This window comes from Macaca nemestrina, chromosome 9 (assembly GCF_043159975.1).
Source record: "Macaca nemestrina isolate mMacNem1 chromosome 9, mMacNem.hap1, whole genome shotgun sequence".
NCBI classification, from domain to species: Eukaryota; Metazoa; Chordata; class Mammalia; order Primates; family Cercopithecidae; genus Macaca; species Macaca nemestrina.
Genome location: NC_092133.1, coordinates 34735465 through 34757510, shown reverse-complemented (window position 1 = coordinate 34757510; position 22046 = coordinate 34735465). Strand labels below are relative to the sequence as shown.

Sequence of the window (22046 nt, the reverse complement as noted above, 5' to 3'; positions counted from 1 at the left end):
TCAGGATCTTCTCTTTGTCTTTGATTTTTGACAGTTTTATTATAATATGTCTTAGTATAATCTTGTGTGAACTGAATTTGATTCAATACCTTGGACCTTCTTGTACCTAGATCTCTGGATCTTTATGTGTTTTCCCAGATTTGAAAAGTTTTCTGCTACTATTTCTTAAAGTAAGCTTTTTACCCCACTTGTCTTTCTCTTCTCCTTGAAATCCTATAACTCAGACATTTGCTCTTTTACATTGTCCCATAAATTCGGTAAGTTTTCTTCCCTCCTTTTCTTTTTCTATTTTTCATCCTTTGACTATATATTTTCAAATAATCTATCTTCAAGTTCACAGATTTATTCTTCTGCTTTATCAATTCTGCTATTGATGCTTTCTATTGCAGTTTTCACTTCATTCATTGTATCTTTCAGCTCCAGAATTTGTTTCACTTTTAAAAACAATTTCAATCTCTCTGTTAAATTTCTCATTTTGATAGTTTACTGTTTTCCTGATTTCATACAATTTTTTTCTGTATTTTCTTTAATTTTTCTGGGCTTCCTTAAAACAATCATCTTGAATTGTTTTTCAGGCAGTTCATAATCTGTAGTTCATAAAAGCTACTGGGAGATTATTGTGCTCTTTTGGTAGTGTTATATCTCCTTGGTTTGTCGTGTTTCCTCTTATCTTACATTGAAGTTTGCACATGGAAAGAAGTTGGAATTCACTCTAGTTTTTGCTGACTGGCTTTGTATGGGAGAGCCCTTCCTTTTCAGTCCATCCAGAGATTCTGAGTAAGTTGTCTGGCATTCTGAGTAAGTTGTCCACAGGTGGGCTTACTGCTGGAGTCTTTGGACAGGTGGCCTTGTAACTGAGTCAGCAGGTGGGTGGGCCTGGAACCTAGTTCTATGGGGTTAAGCCTAGGGCCTAAACACACCAGAGTGGACCTGTTGATTGGTTCCTCAGGAGTAGACCTGGAGCCTAGGTCACAGAGGGTAGGCCTAGAACCTATTTTTCCAGGGGCTTCCCTGAAGCCTGTATCCACATGAACTGTTCTGGCACTGGGGTAGTCTCTGAGCCTAAGTCTGCAGGGGTCAGCCAGGTGCTGGGATGGTCCTGGGAACTGAGTCCACAAGGGCTGGCTTGGAACTAGAGTGGGGATGGGATACAAGGGTGAGCCTGGGTTCTGGATCTGTAAGGTGGTCCTAGAGTCTTGATCCATGGGGACAAGTCTAGAACCAGAGTCTGTTGCAGCAGGCCTGGACCCTGGATCTACCAGACCTCGTGGCCACAAGGACTGCCCTGGAGGATGGCACCACAGGGACAAGTCTGGCACTGAGCAGGCCCCCAGAGCCTATGTCTACAGCAGCTTGCCTTGTATCTGATGCCAGACGCTATGACCTGGTGCTAGAGTAAGATTAAAGCCTGAAAAGGGCCTGCAACCATCCTGGCTTTGGCAGTCATGGGCCATTATGGCTCCAGGCTCCAAAATCTAGGGCAGAACTGAAGCCTTGGGTCCCAGAAGCTGGCCTGGCATTGGGTGGGCCTAGAACCTATCCATCTTGGTGATTTTGTCCATAGGTACCAGCTTGATGACTAGGGCTTCAGGGGCTGGCCTCATGCAGGGGTGAACCTACAGCCTAAGTCTGTAGAGGTTGGCCTGGTGCTATGTCATGCCTGAAACCTAGGGCCATTGAGGCCAGTTCAGTGCTGGTACCAGTCTGAGGCCTGGGGCTGCTGGGGTAGGCCTGGTATTGGGGCAGCCCCGAGTACTAGTGTGCAAGGCAGGCCTGGATCCAAGGGCTGCAGGATTCTGTCTTGTGCCAGGGTAGGCCTAGAAGCTCCATTTACACGTACTAGTCTGGAGCCTGGGGCTTCCAGAGTTGGTCTGGGCTAGGTGGGCCTGGAACCTGTTTCTGCAGAAGCCAGCCTGGAGGCTGTGTTCACAGGTATTGGCCTGATGACCAGGGCTACAGGGGCCAGTCTGGTGCTAGGGCAGGCCTGAAGCCTGGGATTGTTGATACTAGCCCACTGCTGGGGGTGGCCTGGAGGCTAGCACTGTGGGGATCAACCTGGTGGTAGGGTAGCACATAGAACAAGTCCTCCAGGTAGACCTGGAGTGTAGAGCTTCAGGATCTGGTCTGGCACCAAGATGAGCCTAGACATTCAGTCCACACATACCAGCCTGGAGTCTGGGGCTGTGAGGGCTTGTGTGGCACTAGGTTGTTCTGGGGCAGGGCTAGTGTTGGGGTTCCAGGTAGCATCCGATGCTCATTTTCCTCTCCCTCCCCCAAGGACAGAGTATCTATCTCCACATTGCGCTGCCTGGCGTTGAGGGAGGAGTGATGCAGGTGATGTAAAACTGTCTTTCCCACCCTCTTCAATGTGTCTTTTCTTATTTCTGTGCTATACTTAGGTGCTGAAATCTCTCACCTGGCTTCCATTGCTGATGTAAAGGAATTTTCATGCATGAATAGTTGTTCAAAGTGATGTTTTTGCAGAGGACAATCACTGGAAAGTCATATTCTGCCACCTTGCTGACAACAATCTGGACTTTAGTTAATTAAAGTATATATAAATAAGAGATGGCACAGCAGATTTTGCCTAGAGGCCATAGTTTTCTGAATCCAGTCTGAGTTAATTGCCGTATTTACTACAGGTCATGATGGTCTCCTACAGTCATAACACAAAACAGAAATAGATGACAAAATGAGAGCAGGGCCTTTAGAGTCTAGCCCCTTATTTCACACATGAGAAAGCAGGAGCAGTGAGGTTAAGTTTCTTACCCAGGTCCAACCAGTCTGGAAGTGATGGACCTAAAACTGAGATTCAGGGTCCAACTTCCTGGCTAATGCTTTTTATGCTACACGATGCTGCCGCCCTCTCCCCATGCCCTGTATGCATAATTCCAAATCACTCAAGAAAAAGAGAAGCACTTTGGCAATTCAAATGACTTATGCAGTCCAAAAAAGAAAATCCTGGTGTGACTTCTTGCTTTCTTCCCAGATAAGATTTTTTCCCTAAGTTCTTGCAACTGCAAGTTAGAAACCATGGAGCACCAGAGCCCAGAAGGACTGACTCCTCACTGCTTTCCATCTCCTGATCTTGTTTACATGTGTTTATCTGCAAAAGTTTTAATGGAATAAGAGAAAACGAGTGCTTTAACTTCCCAATAAAATCTGTGCCCCAGCATGAGTCATTGTTTTCTTTTTTTACACTAGCAAGGGTAAAGCCTTCTGGTTTTAATAACTAATACTGCTGAGTTCAATAAAAAGCACTTAATTTAATTTAATCCAAACCTTGATCAATGCCAGCTTCCCCTGGAATTTTATCTTTGTTTTAATTTGAGTCTTTATGTTCAGAAAAATGAGAGGCCAAAAGGAAAGAAACAGAAGTCAATTAGCTTGTGGGCTTATTTCTGGACAAAGGACATGAAAATACAAGATTGACAGGTAAACTCCAAGGCTCTAATGTTTCTGCCCCACTGGACAATCTTTTCCTGGCAGAATTAATGTTTTCTTTAATCCTGAATAAAGAAACTGAACAATTCACAGCCCCATTTGGAAAATGTTTTTAAACAAAATATTCCAAAGCCAATTAGCATCAGATTTCTAAGCTAGAAATATATTGCCTTTAATGTGTCAATAATCAAGAGATATGCTACTGTAAAATTAGATACAGAAACCCTCAAGTCCATCTGTTTCAATTCTAAAGCAGCCAGACTCAGTGCTTAAGGGACTGAAATGTATATAGGGACTAAAATGGAAATAAAATGAAGCACCCTTGAAGATAGTTTTGATAAGCTTTTTTTAAATGATCCTTTTATTGTCACAACAGAGTTCAGTCCTATTTCTAAAAACATCCATCATTGAAGAATTGCAATTTACTATTAACTGAAACCACTTTCATAACTTTAACCTGAAAGTTCCTGCTGCTCTGTCAAGTTTGAACCAAAAACTTTGCAACAGTTGATGGGAATTATGAAAACCTATATTTTTGGTTCAATTATGTAATTTTTCAGTGCAGAAGCATCTAGAAATGTTCTGAAGGCTATTAAAAGAGAACTGAGGCCAGACACAGTGGCTCACCTATAATCCCAGCACTCTGGAAAGCAGAGGTGGGAGGATCACTGGAAGCCAGAGGTTCAAGACCAGCCTGGTCAGCATAATAAGGCCCAGTGTCTACAAAAAAAAAAAAAAAAAAATTGCCAGGCATGCTGGTACATGCCCTGTAGGCCTGGCTACTCAGGAGGCTGAGGAGGGTGAATTGTATGAGCCCAAACTCCTAGTTTGAGGCTGCAATGAGCTATGATTGCACCACTGCACTCCTGCCTGGATGACAGACTGAGATCCAGTCTCAAAAAACAAAAACAAACAAACAAAAAAAGGATCAGGGATAGCATTCAGTCTCCCTCCAGAGCCGGGTTACTACTGGCAGCCATATTTCCTTGCCACCATCTGGAAGTACTGATTCAACAGTGGACCAGAGGGAAAAGGCAGCCAGTTTCTTGTAGAATTCCAAACTTCAGTTCCCGTAGCACCTGGTTTCCATAGGGGTTTCATGTCCAAGTCTGATTAAACCACAATTCATAGACTATAGAATGTTAACCCTGGGAGGAGACAAAGAGTATCTAAGCCAGTGATTCACATACTTATGGATTTCAGGACCAGTAATATTTCAAAAAGAAAAATATCAGGGCACCAAAACAGAGTTGCTCATTTTTTTCATAGTTATTTGCTTTTGCAAAACAAAGACATTTAAAATAGCAACTACCATTAATTATCAACATCATTTCATAACTTCAATAACAAAAATGTAGGAAGGACATAAACTTGGAACTTAAAAATTAAATAAATTTAGCTTCATAAAAACTCATCACTTGGTTCTTATTTTGTCCCAAGTTGCTAAAAACTTCATTATAAACTGAAATTCATTTATAGACCATTGTTTGGGAACAATTAGCTAGTTTAATTCTTAATAGCAGACCCTTAGAACCCTCTCTGTTATGACAACAGCTGTTCTCCAATAAATTAATAATCTAAAACTCAGTGAGATTCTTTAAGGAATAAGATGATTTACGTGCTTAAAGAGGACATCAAATGAAACTTGTAGCAACCATTGTTTTGGAAAGCCAAAAGACTGGAAGTAAACTAAATGTGTTTATTTTTTATTTTTTTATCTTTGAAAATCCTTTAACATAAAACATTATAAAAGGTAAATAAAACATACTTGGGGAAAAAGTGACCATGAAATCAGCCTGTTTGGGAATCCTCACCTTCACCTAGAAGCAATAATAGTGTTAATGATATACTTTCCTGAGCTTGGGAAAAAGCAGGCTCATGAATTGCAGCCTTGTGAAAGAGGGATTTACTTGACTCCTATTGATTCCAGAGATCAGAATTACCATAAATGGGCAGAAATTTTAAGAGAGCAGTACATAGATAAAGATAAGAACTTGTTTTTAGAAGCATAATTTCCTAAGTCAATTCAAAGATGACTGGGCAACTTCATGGTATGGGAGGCCAACCTATTCTAGAAGTGCTTAAGCAAAACCTGGTTAACAAATTGGCAGCTTTACTGCAAAGGGAAATCAAGGTAGTAGATTAGCTTAGATAACCTCTAAGAAGCCATCTAACTCCAAAAATCTAGGATTCCTTTCCCATTCCAGCCCTTACCTGCCAAGAGTCAATAAAACATTTGTCAAATACTTGAGGATAGACACAAAACTCTCATGAGGATGAGTATGAATTGCACAATTTCAGAACACTGACAACTCAGTAATCATCAGTCTTTTTTTTTTAACTTTTAAGTTCAGGGGTACATATGCAGGTTTGTTACATACGTAAACTTGTGTCACAGGGGTTTGCTGTACAGATTATTTCATCACCCAGGTATTAAGCCTAGTACCCATTAGTTATATTTCCTGATCCTCTCCCTCTTCCCACCCTTCACCCCTCTGTAGGCCCCAATGTGTGTGTGTTGTGTTCCTCTCGATGTGTCCATGTGTCCTCATCATTTAGTTCCCATTTGTAAATGAGAACATGTGGTATTTGGTTTTCTGTCCCTGTGTTAGGTTTTCTTTTTTCCTTTTGTAATTTAGGATTTAGTTTTGTAAAACCATGTAGACAAATATTAAATGTTATGCTTGCATTTTGAACATTATAAATATGAAACATGAAACATCGAATGTTAAATACTGACCTCCTAGGCCTGACCTGGATTTAGATACTGAGTATTTCACATTTTACAGAAAGGAACTTTCAAAGTTTGATCAATACTTATAGTATGTACTATTATTCACCAAAATCTTCTTGAAATTTAAAAGGCTGAAATTAAAAGTAGTTTTCTTTTCTTAAATATGCTAAAACGTACCAGTTTCGATTAACTTTCAGATTTCAGGCCATGAAAGATACACAGGCCAGGCACGTTGGCTCATGCCTGTAATCCCAGCACTTTGGGAAGCCGAGGCAGGCAGATCACAAGGGCAGGAAATCGAGACCATCCTGGCCAACATGGTGAAACCCCGTCTCAACTAAAAATACAAAAATTAGCCGGGCGTGGTGGCATTTGCCAGTAGTCCCAGCTACTCGGGAGGCTGAGGCAGGAGAATTGCTTGAACCTGGGAGGCAATGGTTGCAGTGAGCCGAGATCGTGCCACTGCACTCCAGCCTGGTGACACAGAAAGACTCCATCTCAAAAAAAAAAAAAAAAAAAAAAATATACAAATAGAGTACCCAATAATATGTTTTAATACATTTATGACAAATTTGTTTACAGTTGTGACAGGAATATCCTTGACTTTCATATATTTTTAAAAAATGCTCTAAGCAAACATAAAGGGTATTTTGGGTCAAGTTACTTCTTAGTACAAATACTACATTGTATCAATCAATTTTTAAAAGAAATTCTTAAAGACATTAAAAAAAGCTTGCATTTTATAATTGTCAAACAATATATTTATATTACAGAAGATACAACAAAATTTACATAAATAAAAAATCTCACACTATATTCTAAGTCCTAAAATAAAAAAGAAGAAATCTGCAAATTAAGGAATTATCAATGTTGTTCAGAAAACATACCTTACTTTTACTTTGAAATTCATTTTAACTGCTTGACATATAATTTAATACTTAAAAATAACATAGCTAAATTATTTTATAATATTTATAGAATATTACTTCTCTGAGTAGACATGTTTCACACAACAGTTTCCAATTAATGCTGATAATTCATTTGATAATTTTAATCACAATTTATGATAGACTGATTAATGGATTAAAAATTTATTCAGTAATTTAGATGTCATAAGAACAATTGCAAGTAATAATCTTGTACAATCCTGCCCATTAGTAATACTAAGCCAAGAATCTGGCAGCTATCAAATTCTGTTGAATTATGTTTCCATCTGTATGATTGGTCAACAACAAAAAATAGATACACAATATCATGCTTTTTCCTTTTCCTTTTTTTTTTTAAACAAGCAGCTCAATGATTTGGAGGGTTGGTTAATACAATACAGAAAATATAGGGAGAAAGTATAAAATGGCACCTAACACCAATGCCAGTACTTATCTCATTATGGTTATAGCTAAGGATATTATTAATATTTGTGTTATTTGCTTTTCTTTAGAACATCAGTCAAAGCTATTAACTTGAACTTGAGGTATATAAACAATACATATACAACCTTATGCAAAATACTTTCCTAAGTAACATTATATTTTAAAATACTGGAAACTGAATATCTGTGCTGATTTGTATTTTGACTTAACGGAACAAGAAGAGAACAACACTCAACTAGGGAGGGTTATGCTGACAATAAAGCTCTTAAAATTCAAAATGTCTTCCTCTCCCTTTGTACTTACCACAGGCTACACAATGTCCTGAGAGGATTCATTATGAAAAAAATATCATTCACAGCTTTAATAACTTACTTTGGAAAAAACTAACGAGAAAGCAGATTGGAAGGTGAGACTTCATCTTTGTTTTCAAATAAGTGGTCTTAATTTTTCTTCTCATGGAAAAGGCTTAAATCAGTTGATTATAAATATATCTAAATCTTTAATTGCTGCAGCTTTCAGGTAAAGTTTAGCACTTCATTTATACAAAGTCTATGAGAAGAAGTCAGTAGAGATCATCTAATCTTAAGTTGTGACATCAACCATTCAAGTCCTTGGCACAATGCCTCATGAGTTAGAGAACAGCATGCCTGGATATGACACTGGTGATCTTTAAAAGATAATAGCTTCACAAACTGAGAGATTTCTGCTACAGTTATGCATTCTTTAACATCTCATTTATTAGCAAAAATCAGCAATCCAGCTTTTCTTAGGTCCTCCTGTGCTAACATTTTATAGAGTTTCTAGTTACAGAAATCCTCTCTCTCTCTCTCTCTCTACTGTTCACAACTATACAGATTCTGTGTTAGTATAGTAAGTGTTTCAGGAAGAACGAAGAGATTCTTGGCCACCAATATCCCACATTAGGAAATGTATATTATTATGATTATGATTATTATTGTTATTTGAGACACAGTCTTGCTTTGTCACCCAGGCTGGAGTGCAGTGGTGCGATCTTGGCTCACTGCAACCTCCGCCTCCCGGGTTCAAGCGATCCTCCTGTCTCAGCCTCCCGAGAAGCTGGTATTACAAGTGCATGCCACCACGCCCAGCTAATTTTTGTATTTTTAGTAGAGACAGGGCTTCACCATGTTGGCTGGGCTGGTCTCGAACTCCTAACCTCAGGTGATCCACCCATCTCAGCCTCCCAAAGTGCTGGGATTACAGGCGTGAGCCACCAGCCGGAAACATGTATTATTAATCACTACCTCTTCTACATTACTTCCTGTTGTGGGAGATGTATGTACAACTTCATTCATAGAAAATTGTTAAAGGATGGTAGTTTTCCCTGCACTATCCAGCCCAATAATGATACTTTTGTGCTCCTGGTGATTGAACAGTCTCCATATCCTGGTGAAGAGATTTCCCATTCTTGGGCAGTGGACCCTGTCTCCAGACACCCAGACCGCCTGGCCTCCCTGGCTTGGGCTAAGGGGGCAGCAGAGAGAGACACACTGGAGCCTCTGCCTCTGCAGCTGCTCCCTCCCTGATTGCTGGCCCATTTCCAGGGAACCAGAGGGAGGTGAAACCCAGGTCACCCTGCCACATGCGAGGCCCTGCTGCTGCCATGCACTCACCTGGCTCATGGACATTGCCACCAAGTTGTCTGCGGCGAGCCTCATAAGCCATTGTCCTCCCCCTTCACGTGTTAGTTTGCTAAGGTTAATGGCCTCCAGCTCCATCCATGTCCCTGTAAAGGACATGATCTCATTCTTTTTATGGCTGCATAGTATTCCATGGTGTATATTTACCACATTTTCTTTATCTAGTCTATCATTCATGGCCACTTAGGTTGATTCCATATCTTTGCTATTGTATACAGTGTTGCAGTGAACATGTGCATGCATGTGTCTTCATAATAGAATGATTTGTATTCCTTTGGGTATATACTCAGTAATGGGATTGCTGGATTGAATGGTATTTCTGTGTTTAGGTATCTGAGAAATCACCACACTGTTTTTCACAATGGTTGAACTAATTTACACTACCACAGTGTATAAGTGTTCCTTTTTCTCCACAACCTCACCAGCATATTTTATTTTTTGACTTTTTAATAATGGTCATTCTAACTAGTGTGAGATGGTATCTCATTGGGGTTTTGATCTGCGTTTCTCTGATGATTGGTGATGTTGAGCTTTTTTTTTCATGACTGTCAGTCACGTGTATGTCTTCTTTTAAAAAGTTTCTGTTCACGTCCTTTGCCCATTTTTTTTTTTTTATGGAGTCTTGCTCTGTTGCCCAGGCTGGAGTGCAGTGGCACAATCTGGGCTCATTGCAAGCTGCGCCTTCTGGGTTCACGCCATTCTCCTGCCTCAGCCTCCCGACTAGCTGGGACTACAGGCACCCACCACCACGGTCGGCTAACTTTTTGTATTTTTAGTAGAGACAGGGTTTCACTGTGTTAGCCAGGATGGTCTCGATCAGCTGACCTGGTGATCTGCCTGCCTCGGCCTCCCAAAGCGCTGGGATTACAGGCGTGAGCCACTGTGCCCAGCCCCTTTGCCCACTTTTTTATGGGCTTGCTTTTTATTCTTGTAAATTTGCTTAAATTCCTTGTAGATGCTGGATAGTTGACCTTTGTTGGATGCATAGTTTGCAAAAATGTTCTACCATTCTGTAGGCTATTTACTCTGTTAATAGTTCCTTTTGCTGTGCAGAAGCTCTTTAGTTTAATCAGATCCCACTTGTCAATTTCTGCTTTAGTTGCAATTGCTTTTGGCATCTTCATCATGAAATCTTTGCCTGTGCCTGTGTCCCAAATGGTATTGTCCAGGTTGCCTTCCAGGGATTTTAAAGTTTTGGGTGTTACATTTAAGCCTTTAATCCATCTTAATTTTTATATATGGTATAAGGAAAAGTTCTAGTTTTAATCTTCTGCATATTGCTAGCCAGTTATCCCAGCACCATTTATTGAATAGGGAATCCTTTCCCCATTGCTTATTTTTATCAGGTTTGTCGAGAATCAGACAGTTGTAGGTGTGTGGTCTTATTTCCGGGTTCTGTATTCAGTTCCACTGGTCTATTTGTCTGTTTTTGTACCAGTACCATGATGTTTTGGTTACTATAGTCCTGTAGTATAGTTTGAAGTCAGGCAGTCTGATGCCTCCAGCCTTGTTCTTTCTGCTTAGGATTGCCTTGGGTATTCAGGTTCTTTGTTGGTTCCATATGAATTTTAAAATAGTTTTTTTCTAGTTCTGTGAACAACGTCAATGATAGTTTAATAGGCATAGCACTGAATCTATACATTGCTTTGGGCAGTATGGCCATTTTAACAATATTGATTCTTCCTATCCATGAGCATGGAATGTTTTTCCATTTGTTTGTGTCATCTCTGATTTCTTTGAGCAGTGGTTTATAGTTCTCCTTATAGAGATCTTTTACCTCCTCAGTTAGCTTTATTCTTAGGTATTTTATTTTTTTGTGTGGCAATTGTGAATGTGAGTTCATTCCTGACTTGGCTCTCAGTTTGACTGTTATTGATGTAGGAATACTAGTGATTTTTGCACATTTATTTTGTATCCTGGAACTTTGCTGAAGTTGTTTATCTTCTTAAGAAGCTTTTGGGCTGAGACTGGAAGTTTCTAGACACAGAATCATGTCATCTGCAAACTAGGATAGCTTGACTTCCTCTCTTCCTATTTGCATGCCCTTTATTTCTTTCTCTTGCCTGATTATCCTGGCCAGAACTTCCAATACTGTACTGAATAGGAGTGGTGAGAGAGGCTATCCTGTCTTGCGCCAGTTTTCAAGGGGAATGCTTCTAGATTTTGCCCATTCAGCATGATGTTGGCTATAGGTTTGTCACATACAGCTCTTATTATTTTGAGGTATGTTCCTTTGATACCTAGTTTATTGAGAGTTTTTAACATGAATGGATGTTGAATTGTATGGAAATCCTTTTCTGCATCTATTGACACAATCATGTGGTTTTTGTCGTTAGTTCTGTTTATGTGGTGAATCATGTTTATTGATTTGTGTATGTTGTACCAATCTTGCATCCCAGGGACGAAGCCTACTATCAAGTGGTGGATAAGCAAATATCCCCTGGGAAGAGAAATAACTTAAAACTCTAGCAGCTTAATCACTTTGGACTTCAGCTTACCCACCTGTAAAATAAGGGGTTTTGACCACATGATCTCTGTGGTCTTCTCTAGTATGAAAATCTAGACTTACTAGGCCTAAAGGCCAGGGAATGAGAGTAGTTTATGGCTGGGTTTTCAAGGCTGCCTAGAAACAGCAGTTGGAATTATAAGCAGCCTCAAGTATTCTCTCCCAACCCTGAAGTTATAGGGAAAGATTTAAACATGCTTCCAAGCCTCATGGGCAAATCACTCCCTTAGAGCTGTTGGACAACCTTTGGCTAATAAAGATTAAACAAATAAATATAAAAAATGGTTCTATCCAGCATCCTGAGAGGCCAATTTGCTGTTAATGGTGGCGTTTAGGCCCTAAAAGGGTATTAACTTACAGAGTAGTAAAGTTTCCAAACACAGCCCAGAGCTTTAAAAGATGTACAGGTGCCAAAATTAAGGGCCAAATTACCAATCTGTTTTAAATGATGGTCTGGGAATGCTCAATATGACAAGGAAAATGTATGACAAATAATATCTTCAATACAAAGAAAAAGTTGCTTGAATATATTAAAGGAAATGGACTACCTCTTGGGACTCCTTTTTTGCCCACTCCTCAAAGAGGTAATTTTTCAAAATCGACTTGAAGACACAGCTAATGCAAAATGACCCTTTAAGCATAAAGTAAGCTCATTTTTAACTGAAACAGTTTTCATGTCAGCATTTGCCTAAACCTTTGGGAATTTAGAAATTCAAAGAAATGCACATTCCATTAGTATCAAAACTAGGTGCTTCCATGATGTACTAAATGCTGCGTTACTCAACATATACAAAAGCTTTAAGTCAGAGTAAAGCCGGCTGCATTTCTACTCATCGACAAGTTTAAAGAATTCATTGGCAGCCCTGCTGGATGACAACAGAATGACTTCCTGTCAAGTAACCTCCATCCTCCAAGGTGACAGGAAATGGGCTTAAACACTGGTAATATCACTAATCAATGTAAGGAAGCACATGTTCCCAGCCTGCAATTGTGAAGTTTGGTTGCAATGTGTTAGCTGCTTGCTGGGCCATGTGATTCAGCATAATGACAGATGAAAGGAAAGGTCAGATTTACTAAGTGTTGAAGAGGTGTCATCAAGTGTTGCATATTGCTTCAAGATGTCCTCTGCATCAGAGGCATCTCACTATATAGGAGTTAATTTCTCCTGCAGAATTCTTTAGTTTCCCTACAACCTTTATGGAAGCCCCCAAATTTATTTCAACACATGAAGAATTGGACTTTCTCTTATTTCTGATTGACACTAAATAGTCCAAGATAATGGTTTTACCTTTATATGATTCTACCTTGGTCTTTAAGATAAGTGCATACGTGTATATACCTTCAGGCTTTGCCAAATACACTCGTGTAGAGTCAAAGTAGCCAGATTTTCCTCAAAAGTTCATTCTAGTGCTTCCACTTTCTTGAGGTGGTTCCCCCCTCTCAAATACAATGGCAGGTGTATTCCTTTTCAAAGAAGCACTATTCAGTTTTTTGTTGTGTTTTGTTTTGAGATGGAGTCTCACTTACTCTGTCCCCCAGGCTGGAGTGCAGTGGTGCAATCTTGGCTCACTGCAACCTCTACCTCCCAGATTCAAGCAATTCTCCCACCTCAGCTTCCAGAGTAGCTGCGATTACAAGCATGAACCACCACGTCTGGCTAATTTTTGTATTTTTAGTAGAGATGGCATTTCACCATGTTGGCCAGGCTGGTCTCAAACTCCCGACCTCAAGTGATCTGCCCACCTCAGCCTCCCAAAGTGCTGGGATTACAGGTGTGAGCCACCGCACCCAGCCTATTCATCCTCTTTATACTAAAGAGGATGTGAGGAAACATAACTTTCCCTTTATTTACAGAATAGGAAGGGACCTTCAGGGTCCTCTCCCAGAGCCCATTCCTATCAGATTCATTTCTTCAGTCATAAATTTTTCATAATTATTTTTTGAGCACTTACTCTATATCAGGAATTATACTAGTGGTTACAATACCAAGTAGAACCAGATGTAGTCTCGGATCTCCTGGAGATATTTAATTAAATAATCAAATAGGCAATTATTGAAATAAATATATAATTCATAAACTACTTATAATTATTAAATAAATAACTATTCAACGAATGTATAGTTGTTAACTGGAGATGAGTAAACAGACATAGAAAGGTGAAGTGACTTTCTAAGGTCCCATCATAAGTCTGTTATGGAATACCGGTCTCCTGGCTCCCAGCCCAGTTCTCTTGTATCCTAGTGCATTTCAGTGTGCTTTCCCTGGACTGAAAGATGATCTGACATTCCCTTTCCAAGGCAGTCTCATAGCATCTTCTCCAGAGCAGGGCCTTCCAAGTTTTTTACCTCCTTTTGCAAGTTTAAAATGCTTTGCTCTTTGCTGAGATTTACCTGAGGGAAGGGCAGTGTGTATGCAAGTGTATGTGTTGAGGGAGGGTGGTGAATGTCATAATGGAGGTCTCCTAAGCTTTTGTGAAGAACACACAAGACTATGCTAGTAAAAGAAATACAGCAGTATCCGCCTAGCCTTTCATGATCCCTACCCACAGTGAAAAAGAGATATGTATCTGGGGATAGGTGAAGGGAGACATTCTAAGTGATTTTCTAAAATCACCATCAGCTTTGTCATAAATACTACCTGAAAATGGTGAGCTGGCCAACTAACAGGGCCAGGGAACACACAGGCTATGGACGTGTCCTGGAAAACTATGGCAGAGGATGATATTTATTGGCTGTGAGAGTAGAGCCAGGGCTTTCTGAAGCATTATCTCGAAAGTCAAAGTAGCAGGACCAGATAGTCCATTTATTCCTTTCCAGGTCTTGGAAGACACAAGAGTAAAGAACTTCAAATTATCTGATCCCTCCATTAAAAGCTTTACAGTTCACATGCCTGTCTCCATAGGAGAGAAGCAAGCTGTTTTCAACACTCAACCTACAAACTAGGTCCCTAATCAATGTTTACTTAATGCATAAATGGTGTGGACAGTGGCATCAATCTGCACTGATGAACATTAATAATAAGAGTTTATTGAGCATTTAGTATGTGAGAGATACTATGTTAAGGGTGTGAATGCATTATTAATCCTAATAACACTGTAAAACAGCTAAAATTATTACTCTTATTTCATAGATGAGAAAAAAAGAGATTAGCAAAGTTAAATAATTCATGCAAGGCTACTCATCTAATAAAAGACCAGAGCCAGGATTTAAACATAAATCTGATTCACTTCAAAGCTCATGTTCCTGGTCACCATATTTATTGCCTGCTTGATGGTTTAGGCAAGACAAGATATAGAGCATCTCGCTAAGGGTCCTACTCTGAATTAATTAAGACACTTACAATAGCAAATAAGAAAAAAACACATAAATGTAATACATAAAAAGAGAAGACAAAGTAAGGTGTTTTAAGGATTAATTAATTTAGTAGCTTAGTGGTATAATGCAAGTGCTTTCTAATTTCTTCTCTGATGTCCTTAGAACACTGGCTTTTGTCCTCAGGCTTGTGCCTTAATAATAGCAAGATGGCAACAGCAGTTGCAGGCATTACCTCCTCACACAGTTATATATGAAGGAAAAACACCAAGTTAATGACTATCTATACCAAAAAAAACCCAACACCTTCATGAGAATCAAAAATCGGGGGGTGGGGGGGGCTGGCACTCATTGTACCTGGTTTTAACTTAATGTCACTGAAAGAGGCACTGAGGAGATAGAAAATACAGCCTGAATCTCTGACACCACCCCTCTTCTGCCCCCTAGCAGTGGTAGCTTGGTGCAGAGAGCTTCTCTGGGCACTAGGGGAGGAAGAACAGAGAAATTCTGAGAAATTTAACTCAGTGCCATCCTGATAAAGCAGAAAAGAAAACTGGACCAAACTCAGCTGATGCCCACCCACGGAGGGAGCATTTAAACTAGACCTAGCCAGAAGGGAATCACCAATCCCAGTTGTCCGAACCTGAGTGCCTGCAAACCTTGTCAGGGAGGGCTACAGCACTCTGTGTCTCCAAGTAAACTCGAAGGGCAGTCTAGACCATAAGGACTGCAACTCTTAGGCAAATCCTTGTGTTAAACTAGGCCCAGACACAGTGGACTGAGGGGGCATGTGACATGCTGAGACACAAGCTAGAGAAGACAAGGAAGTGCTTGCACAACTCTTCCCCTAACCCCAGGCTGCACAGCTCAAAGCTCCATAAGAGATCCCTTCCTTCCACTTGAGGAGAAAAAGAAGAGTAGAGAAGACTTTGTCTTGCATCTTGGATACCTGTTCAGCCACAGCAGGATAGGCACTGATCAGAGTCATGAGGCCCACGTTTCAGGCCCTAGCTTCCAGTTGACATTTCTAGACACACCCTGGGCCAGTAGGGATTCCACTGCCTTGAAGAAAAACACCCAGTCCTGGCAGCATTCATTACCTGTTAACTGAAGAGCCTTTGGGCCCTGAATAGCTAGCAGCAATAGCCAGGTACTATAATCAAGGGCCTTGGGTGAGCCTCTGAGACTTGCTGGCTTCAGGTGAGAGCACCACATTACCAGCTGTGCTGGCTACAAGGTAAAACTACCTCTGCTTGAGAAAAACATAGGGAAAAGTAAAGGGGGCTTTGTCTTGCAACTTAGGTACCAGCACAACCACACTGGGATAGAGCACTAAGTGGGTTCTTGACGTCCCTGATTCCAGGACTTGACTCTCGGCCATTTCTGGACCTGCCCTAGGCTAGAGGAGAAACTGCTGCCCTGAAGGGTGAGTCCTGAGCCAGGCAGCATCCACCACAAATTGACTTAAGAGCCCCTGGGCCTTAAGGGAACATCAGCGAAAGTCTGGCAGTATTCCTTGTGGACTGGGGTGGCGGTGGCTATGGGGTGAGGCTTCTCTGTCTTTGGAAATGGGAGAAAAGAGTGGGAAGAACTGCATCTTGCAATCTGAGTGCCATGTCAGCCACAGTACAATAGAACACTAGGTAGACTTCTAAGGTTTTTGACTCTAGTCCCTAATCCAGGATGGCACTTCTGGACCTAGCTGGGACTGGGGAACCTCACCACCCTGAAAAGAATACAGGCCTGGTTGGCATTGCCACTTGCTGATTGTAGAGCTCCAGGGCCTTGCATGAACATAGGCAGTAGCCAGGGAGTGGTACAACAGGCTTTGGGCAAGACTCAGTGCTCTGCTGGCTTCAGGACTGACCCAGCACAGTCATAGTAGTGGTGGCAACAGAGGTGCTTGTGTCACTCCAGCTCCAGCTTTATGTGGCTCAGAACAGAGAGAGAGACTCTGAGAGAAAGTAAGGGAAAAGAACAAGAGCCTCTGCCTGATAATCCAGCGAATTCTTCAAGATCTAGTCTAAGACCATGAAGGTAGTTCCTCTATGAGTCTACAAGAACCACAGTGTTACTGGGTTTAGGGTGTCCCCGAAAGCAGATACAGCTTAGATCACAACACCCAAGTCCTTTCAAATATCTGGAAAGCCTTCCCAAGTAGGATAGCTACAAATAAGTCCAGATAGTGAAGAACACAATAAATAACTAACTCTTCAATGTGCACACACCAAAGAATATCTATAAGCATCAACACCATCCAGAAAGACATGACCTCACCAAATAAACTAAATAAGGTGCCACTGATAAATTCTGGAGAAACAGAGATATGTGACCTTTCAGAAAGAGAATTTAAAATAGCTGTGTGAGGAAACTCAAAGAAACTCAAAATAACCCAGAGAAGGAATTCAGAATTCTATCTGATACATTTAACAAAGAGATTGAAATGATTAAAAACAACTAAGAAGAAATTCTGGAGCTAAAAAATGCAATTGGTATACCGAAGAATGCATCAGAGTCCTTTAATAGCAGAACTGATCAAGCAGAAGAAATAGCTTGAAGACAGGCTATTTAAAAATACACAGAGGAGACAAAAGAAAAAGGAATAAAATACACAGAGGAGACAAAAGAAAAAGACAAAAGAAAAAGGAATAAAGAAAAAATGAAGCACACCTACAAGATCTAGATAGGTTATAAAATAGTATTTGCAACCCTCGGGGAATCCTCAAACCAAAAAACATGCAATGGATACACACATAATGAAATAAAATATAGCCTCAAAAGGGCAAAGCTAAGAGTTATTGGCCTTAAAGAGGAAGTAGAGAAAGTGATGGGCGTAGGAAGTTTACTCAAAGGGATAACAGAGAACTTCCTAAGCCTAGAGAAAGATATCAATATCCAAGTACAAAAAGGTTATAGAACACCAAGCAGATTTAACCCAAAGAAGACTACCTCAAGGCATTTAATAATCAAACTCCCAAAGGTCAAGGATCAAGAAGGGACCCTAAAACCAGCAAGAAAAAAGAAACAAATAATATACGACATGTCTAATAGCAGGCTTTTCAGTGGAAACCTTACAGGCCAGAAGAGAATGGCATGACATATTTAAAGTGCTGAAGAAAATAAACATTTATCCTAGAATATTATATCTAGTAAAGTATCCCTGAAACACAAAGGAGAAATAAAGACTTTCCCAGACAAACAAAAGCTGAGGGATTTCACCAACGCCAGGCCTATCCTACAAGAAATGTTAAAGGAAGTTCTTCCATCAGAAAGAAAAGGACATTAATGACCAATAAATAATCACAGAAAGGTACAAAACTCACTGATAATAGTAAGTACACAGAAAAACATAGAATATTATAACATGGTAACTGTGGTGTATAAACTACTCTTAAGTAGAAAAACTAAACAATGAAGCAATAAAAAATAATAATTATAACAACTTTTCAAGACATAGTCAGTACAATAAGACATAAATAGACACAACAAAAAGTTAAGAAGCAGGGAGATGAAGTTAAGGCATAGAGTTTTTATTGGTTTTCCTTTTGCTCCTTTGTTTATTTATGTAAATAGTGTTAAGGTAGGAATGTTAATTAGGTCAACCATTGTGCAAAGCAGTGTGACAATTCCTCAAAGAGCTAAAAGCAGAACTATCATTCAACCCAGCAATCCCACTTTTGGGTATATACCCAGAGGAATATGAATTATTCTACCATAGAGACACATGTATGCAAATGTTCACTGCAGCATTATTCACAATAGCAAGGACATGGAATCAACCTAAATGCCCATCAATGACACATTGAATAAAGAAAATGTGGTACATATACACCATGGAATACTTTACAGCCATAAAAAAGAACAAGATCATGTCTTTTGCAGGAACATGGATAGAGCTGGAGGCTACAATCCCTAGTGAACTAACACGGGAACAGAAAGCTGAATACCACATGTTCTCCCTTATAAATGGGAGCTAAATTATAAGAATTTCTGAACACAAAGAAGGAAACAACAGACATTGGGTATACCTGAGCAGAGAGGGTAGGAAGAGGGAGAAGAGAGAGGAGCAGAAAAGATAACTGTTGGGTACTGGGTTTAATACCTGGGTGATGAAATAATACTGGGTGATGAAATAATATGTATAAAACCCCTGTGATATGTGTTTACCTATGTAACAAACTTTCACTTGTACTCCAAAACCTAAAATAAAAGTTAAAAAAAGGTATCAGGTTAAAATAGTAGGTTACAAAACAGTATTTGCAAGCCTCAGGTTACCCTCAAACCAAAAAACATACAATGGATACACAAATTTAAAAAAGCAAGAAACTAAATCATATGAGTGGAGAAAATCGCCTTCACTAGAGGAATACAGGAAGGAAAAAAAAGAAGGAAGAGAACACCACAAAACAACCAGAAAACAAATAACAAAATGGCAGGAGTAAGTTATTATTTATCAATAATAACATTTAATGTAAATGAACTAACCTCTCCAATCAAAAAGCACACACTGGCTGAATGGATGAGAAAATAAGATCCATTGATCTGCTGCCTACAAGAAACACACCTCACCTATGAAGACACAAATTGACTGAAAATAAAGGGATGGAAAAAGATATTCCATGCCAGTGGAAACCAGTAAAAAGCAGGAGTCACTATACTTAATATCAGATGAAATAGATGTCAGGACAAAAACTACAAGAGACAAATAAGATACTATATAATGATTATGGGGTCAATTCAGCAAGAGAATATAAAAATTTTAAATATATATGCACCCAACACTGGAGCACCTAGATATATAAGTACAAAAAGGTTATCATTAGAGGTAAAGAGAGAGAGAGTCCTCAATAATAGCTGGAAACTTTGACACCACACTTTCAGCATTGGACAGATATTCCAGACAGAAAATCTATAAAGAAACATCATGGAAAACAGTATGGTGATTCCTCAAGGATCTAGAACTAGAAGTACCATATGACCCAGCCATCCCATTACTGGGTATATACCCAAAGGATTATAAATCATGCTGCTATAAAGACACATGCACACGTATGTTTATTGCGGCACTATTCACAATAGCAAAGACTTGGAATCAACCCAAATGTCCATCAGTGACAGACTGGATTAAGAAAATGTGGCACATATACACCATGGAATACTATGCAGCCATCAAAAAGGATGAGTTTGTGTCCTTTGTAGGGACATGGATGCAGCTGGAAACCATCATTCTCAGCAAACTATCGCAAGAACAGAAAACCAAACACCGCATGTTCTCACTCATAGATGGGAACTGAACAATGAGATCACTTGGACTCGGGAAGGGAAACATCACACACCGGGGCCTATCATGGGGAGGGGGGAGGGGGGAGGGATTGTATTGGGAGTTATACCTGACGTAAATGACGAGTTGATGGGTGCTGACGAGTTGATGGGTGCAGCATAGCAACATGGCACAAGTATACATATGTAACAAACCTGCACGTTATGCACATGTACCCTAGAACCTAAAGTATAATAATAATAAAAAATTAAAAAATAAAAAAATAAAAAAATAAAATAAAAAGAAACATCAGAACTAATCTGCACTACAGATCAAATGGATCTAAGATATTTACAGAACATTTTATTCAACAGCTGCAGAATACGCATTATTTTCCTCAGCATGTCGATCATTCACAAGAATGAATCATAGGTTAGGTCACAAAACAAGTCTTAGAACATTCAAAAATTTGAAATAGTATCAATTATCTTCTCTGACCACAATAGAATAAAACTAGAAATTAAGGAGAACAATAATTTTGGAAACTGTGCAAATACATGGAAATTAAACAATATGCTCTTGAATGATCAATGGGTCAGTAAATACATTAAGAATAAAATTTAAAACTTTCTTGAAAAAAAATGATAATGAAAACACAAAATACCAAAGCCTGCGGGATACAGCAAAGGAAGTACTAATGGGGAATTTTATAGCTGTAAGTGCCTACATCAAAAAAGAAAAAACTTCAAATGAAAAATCTAATAATGCATCTTAAGTATCTAGAAAAGCAAGAACAAACTAAACCCAAAATAGTAGAAGAAAATAAATAATGAAGATCAGAGCAGAAATAAATGCAATTGAAATGAAAAAATATACAAAAGATCAATGAAACCAGAAGTTGTTTTTTTGAAAAGTTAAACAAAATTGACAAACCTTTAGTCAGACTGACAAAAAAGGAAAGAAGATCCAAATAAAGAAAATCATAAAGGAAAAAAAAATACCAGACATTACAAGTGATACTGCAGAAATCCAAAGGATCATTAGTGGCTACTATGAGCAGCTATATACCAATAAATTGGAAAGTCTAGAAGAACTGGACAAATTCTTAGACACAACCTACCAAGACTGAATCGAGAAGAAATCCAAAACTTGAACAGACCAACAACAAATAGCAAGATCAAAGTTGTAATAAAAAGTTTCCCACTAAAGAAAATCCTGGGGCCTGATGGCTTCACTGCTGAATTCTACAAAACATTTAAAGAAGAATTAAAACCAATCCTATTCAAAGTATCCTGAAAAATAGGAAAGGAAGGAATTCTTCAAAACTCATTATATGAGGTCAGGATTACCCTGATAATAAAATCAGATAAAGACACATCAAAAACAACAACAATAACAACAACACTATGGGCCAATATCTCTGGTGAATATTGATGCAAAAATCTTCAACAAAATGCTAGTAAACCAAACTCAATATTATATCAGAAAGATCATTCATCATGATCAAGTGGAATATATCAGAAAGATTATTCATCATGATCAAGTGGAATTTATCCCTGGGATGCAAGGATGTTTCAACAAATGCAAATCAACCAATATGATACATCATATCAACAAAAGGAAGGATAAAAACCACATGATCATTTCAATTGATGCTGAAAAATTAATTGAAAATTTACCATCCCTTCATAATACAAATCCTCAAAAAACTGGGGAAGGAACATACCTCAATGTAATAAGTGCCATATACACCAGATCC

At 39.3% G+C, this 22046-nt stretch overlaps 1 protein-coding gene and 1 pseudogene across 9 annotated transcripts in view; both read right to left on the bottom strand.

Moving 5' to 3' along the window:
• The window catches only part of LOC105478423 (ADP-ribosylation factor-like protein 5A), a 34579-nt pseudogene extending 17291 nt beyond the window's left edge, over positions 1-17288 (bottom strand).
• The window catches only part of LOC105478425 (heparanase 2 (inactive)), an 870370-nt gene that overhangs the window by 559015 nt on the left and 289309 nt on the right, over positions 1-22046 (bottom strand). The window lies entirely within an intron of this gene.